Below are 5,000 nucleotides of genomic sequence, written 5' to 3' on the forward strand. Positions count from 1 at the left end.
CGGCAAGCGCGCGCGGTTCTTCCCGGATGACGGACCTACCTGGCCCGGCCCCGGACCCGCGCCGCTGTTGGCTCGGGATGCTCTCGGGCGGAATAATCGCTCCCGTCAGCGGCGCTTCAGCTTTGGACAATTTCACGACCCGTCTTGAAACACGGACCAAGGAGTCTAACATGTGCGCGAGTCATTGGGCTGTACGAAACCTAAAGGCGTAATGAAAGTGAAGGTCTCGCCTTGCGCGGGCCGAGGGAGGATGGGGCTTCCCCGCCCTTCACGGGGCGGCGGCCTCCGCACTCCCGGGGCGTCTCGTCCTCATTGCGAGGTGAGGCGCACCTAGAGCGTACACGTTGGGACCCGAAAGATGGTGAACTATGCCTGGCCAGGACGAAGTCAGGGGAAACCCTGATGGAGGTCCGTAGCGATTCTGACGTGCAAATCGATCGTCGGAGCTGGGTATAGGGGCGAAAGACTAATCGAACCATCTAGTAGCTGGTTCCCTCCGAAGTTTCCCTCAGGATAGCTGGTGCTCGTACGAGTCTCATCCGGTAAAGCGAATGATTAGAGGCCTTGGGGCCGAAACGACCTCAACCTATTCTCAAACTTTAAATGGGTGAGATCTCCGGCTTGCTTGATATGCTGAAGCCGCGAGCAAACGACTCGGATCGGAGTGCCAAGTGGGCCACTTTTGGTAAGCAGAACTGGCGCTGTGGGATGAACCAAACGCCGAGTTAAGGCGCCCGAATCGACGCTCATGGGAAACCATGAAAGGCGTTGGTTGCTTAAGACAGCAGGACGGTGGCCATGGAAGTCGGAATCCGCTAAGGAGTGTGTAACAACTCACCTGCCGAAGCAACTAGCCCTGAAAATGGATGGCGCTGAAGCGTCGTGCCTATACTCGGCCGTCAGTCTGGCAGTCATGGCCGGTCCTTGCGGCCGGCCGCGAAGCCCTGACGAGTAGGAGGGTCGCGGCGGTGGGCGCAGAAGGGTCTGGGCGTGAGCCTGCCTGGAGCCGCCGTCGGTGCAGATCTTGGTGGTAGTAGCAAATACTCCAGCGAGGCCCTGGAGGGCTGACGCGGAGAAGGGTTTCGTGTGAACAGCCGTTGCACACGAGTCAGTCGATCCTAAGCCCTAGGAGAAATCCGATGTTGATGGGGGCCGTCATAGCATGATGCACTTTGTGCTGGCCCCCGTTGGGCGAAAGGGAATCCGGTTCCTATTCCGGAACCCGGCAGCGGAACCGATACAAGTCGGGCCCCTCTTTTAGAGATGCTCGTCGGGGTAACCCAAAAGGACCCGGAGACGCCGTCGGGAGATCGGGGAAGAGTTTTCTTTTCTGCATGAGCGTTCGAGTTCCCTGGAATCCTCTAGCAGGGAGATAGGGTTTGGAACGCGAAGAGCACCGCAGTTGCGGCGGTGTCCCGATCTTCCCCTCGGACCTTGAAAATCCGGGAGAGGGCCACGTGGAGGTGTCGCGCCGGTTCGTACCCATATCCGCAGCAGGTCTCCAAGGTGAAGAGCCTCTAGTCGATAGAATAATGTAGGTAAGGGAAGTCGGCAAATTGGATCCGTAACTTCGGGATAAGGATTGGCTCTGAGGATCGGGGCGTGTCGGGCTTGGTCGGGAAGTGGGTCAGCGCTAACGTGCCGGGCCTGGGCGAGGTGAGTGCCGTAGGGGTGCCGGTAAGTGCGGGCGTTTAGCGCGGGCGTGGTCTGCTCTCGCCGTTGGTTGGCCTCGTGCTGGCCGGCGGTGCAGGATGCGCGCGCCTGCGCGGCGTTCGCGCCCCGGTGCTTCAACCTGCGTGCAGGATCCGAGCTCGGTCCCGTGCCTTGGCCTCCCACGGATCTTCCTTGCTGCGAGGCCGCGTCCGCCTTAGCGTGCTCCTCCGGGGGCGCGCGGGTGCGCGGATTCTCTTCGGCCGCCATTCAACGATCAACTCAGAACTGGCACGGACTGGGGGAATCCGACTGTCTAATTAAAACAAAGCATTGCGATGGCCCTAGCGGGTGTTGACGCAATGTGATTTCTGCCCAGTGCTCTGAATGTCAACGTGAAGAAATTCAAGCAAGCGCGGGTAAACGGCGGGAGTAACTATGACTCTCTTAAGGTGGCCAAGTGGCTGCGGTGTGGCTGCATCCGGACTTGGCTTCTCGAAGTGCGGTCTTGATGTAGTCGTGCTGCAGCTGCGAGGTGCCTTCCTTGGGTTATAGTTACAGGGAGAGTGATGCGCAATACATGGGCCTAGCCCTCTTAGCCTCTCCTCTCCTGCGGTCTTCTCCCCTTCTCGTGGGCCCGCTGATTTTAGCAGAGTGGAAGACCGCACCTGGGGCTTGGGGGGGTTACCAGCCCCCCCTCGCACTATCCCTTTTTTAGTTGGGGGCAGTAAGCAGAGAATAAGTGGTGGCCCTTCCGCTGAAGGTGCCACCCCAACTCCCCCAGCACCTAGCCGGCCAACCGGCCGTGCCGAAAATCTTGTAACTTTTGCAGCTATGTATACCTGTAGTGAGTGCCACCGCAGCTTTACAACCAAGAACGGTCTCGGGGTCCATCGCCGCCGCCAACATCTTGCGGCCGCCAACGCGGAGATCGTCACGGAGAGGCATCGCGCGAGGTGGACGGAGGAAGAAGTCCTGTCGCTCGCCAAGGCAGAGGCCGAACTGTTCCTCGAGAGGGACGCCCGGTTCTTCTTTGTAAATCAAGAGCTCATCAGGATGTTCCCCGACCGAACGCTTGAGGCAATCAAGTGCCGACGGCGGCAAGCTGCCCACAAGCAGCTTGTCCGCCAATTCATGGAGGCGCTTGAGATCGGTCGGGGGGAAGAGCTGGCGTCCCGCCGGGGAGCGGCGAGCCCGCTGCCTGACGCGGGCGAGGCCGCTGCGCCGCCCGTCGACGCAGCCGAGGACTTCGCGGCCGACACCACCGGGCCGCCGCCGGAGGGGCCAACTGACGCCGCCATCTGGGAGCATCTGGCGGGGCTACCCGCTTCCGCCCAGCGTTTCTCTGCCCTGGATCGTGTCATCGGTCTGGGGCGGGGCACGCCGCCCGATGTCATCCTGGGCATGCTCCCGGATGCCCTTGCGTCGGTCGGGTCCAGAGGGGAGAGATCGATCACCAGGACACAGCGGCCGCGCCAACCATCGAAGCGGCCGCCTGCCGCGCCGCCGACGCAGAAGCGCAAGCGGCGCCGCTGGGAGTACGCGAGAACGCAGGATGCCTTCCGACGGTCGCGTGCGCGTTGCGTGCGCGGCCTCTTGGATGGCACCCTGCTCCAGCCGCCACCTGCCATCCCTGGTCTGCTGGACTTCTGGGCGGACCTCTTCACCAAGAAGCCCATCTCCACCGCGGGCTTCATTCGTGACCGCCTCCTCCCGCACTCAGAGCCTGTCGCTCTCGAGTGCATATGGGGGCCGGTCACACATGAGGAGGTCGCCGCCGCGTTGCCGCCCAGGGGATCAGCAGCCGGGCCGGACGGCCTTACCCCAGCGGAGTTGCGGCGTCTGCCGCACGAAGTCCTGGTGAAAGTGATGAATCTCTTCCTTCTGGCCCGCGCCCTTCCGGAACGCCTGCTTCGCGCGCGGACGTCCCTTCTCCCGAAAACGGCTGCACCAACATCCCCCGCTGACTTTCGCCCCATTACGGTCTGCTCGGTGTTGGCGCGGACCTTTCACAAGGTTCTCGCGTCACGCCTGATGCGCGCTTGTGCTGTGGACGAACGTCAGCGGGCATTCATCCCTCGGGATGGGATGTTGGAAAATACCTTCATCTTGGACACTGCTCTCACCGACGCAGTTCGCTCCTGCCGCTCTGTCTTTGTGGCATCGATCGACGTATCTAAGGCATTCGATTCGGTAGATCATGCTGCCCTTCGCCCCGTGCTGAAGGCGCATGGCCTGCCGGATTGCTTTGTCGAGTATGTCGAGCGGTGCTACGAGGGCAGCACGACAGCGATAGCGGACGGCGCCGGCGTGGGCGTGTCTGTGCAGCCAGCACGGGGCGTTCGCCAGGGCGATCCCCTCTCCCCCCTCCTGTTCAACTTTGCGGTGGACTATGTTTTAGGCCAACTGCCCTCCCACATCGGAGCTCGGATCCTCGGTCGCAGAGTCAACGCTGCGGCCTTTGCAGATGACGTCTTGCTGTTTGCAGCGACCCCGAGGGGCTTGCAGTCCCTCATCGACGCAGCTACCGCAGCCCTCGCCCACCTGGGGCTGCAGATCAACGCCCGGAAGTGTTTCACCCTCGCCTTAGTCGCGTCAGGGCGCGAGAAGAAGGTGAAGGTGGACAGCAATGTCACCTTCACAGCAGGCAATACCACCATGCCTGCCCTGCGTGTGGGTGAAACCTTCCGGTACCTGGGGCTGCAATTTTCCACGGCGGGTCGCTGTGTCTTCAATCCACGTAGCCACCTGGTGGAGCAGCTTGACGTCATCTCCCGAGCTCCGCTGAAGCCGCAACAGCGCCTCCACGCTCTCACCAACGTACTTCTCCCTGGCCTGTACCACGGGCTGGCCCTCAGCCGCACCCGGGTGGGTGCATTGAAGTCGGCCGACGTTACCATCCGGGCCGCCGTCAGGAGATGGTTCCGCCTTCCGGCGGACACCCCCCTGGGATACTTCCACGCTCCTGTTGCCCAGGGGGGCCTCGGCATTCCATCTTGCCGATGGATGGGTCCGACCCTCCGTCGGTCCCGTCTCCTGGCGCTGAAGAAGATAGGGCCAGCCTGCGACGGTGTAGGCATGGATGAGGTACAGCGTGAGATCGAGGTGCTGGAGCGCCACCTAATGTGGGAGGGCCACCTCCTCAAATCGTCAACGCAGGTTGGGGAAATGTGGGCGGCGCGCCTACACATCGCCATTGACGGTGCGGCACTGTCATCTTCTGCCGCCGTCAGTGGCCAACATCAGTGGGTCGCCGACACCAGTCGCCTGCTATCTGGGCGTGAATACATCGACGCCCTCCGCGCCCGCATCAACGCCTTCCCTACGAAGGCACGGCGCAGTCGCGGGCG

At 62.2% G+C, this 5,000-nt stretch overlaps 1 pseudogene; it reads left to right on the top strand.

Annotated features, from left to right (window-relative positions):
- The window catches only part of LOC126448354 (large subunit ribosomal RNA), a 7,959-nt pseudogene that overhangs the window by 782 nt on the left and 2,177 nt on the right, over positions 1–5,000 (top strand).

The sequence above is a fragment of the Schistocerca serialis genome, unplaced genomic scaffold, assembly GCF_023864345.2.
Source record: "Schistocerca serialis cubense isolate TAMUIC-IGC-003099 unplaced genomic scaffold, iqSchSeri2.2 HiC_scaffold_606, whole genome shotgun sequence".
Classification (NCBI taxonomy): domain Eukaryota; kingdom Metazoa; phylum Arthropoda; class Insecta; order Orthoptera; family Acrididae; genus Schistocerca; species Schistocerca serialis.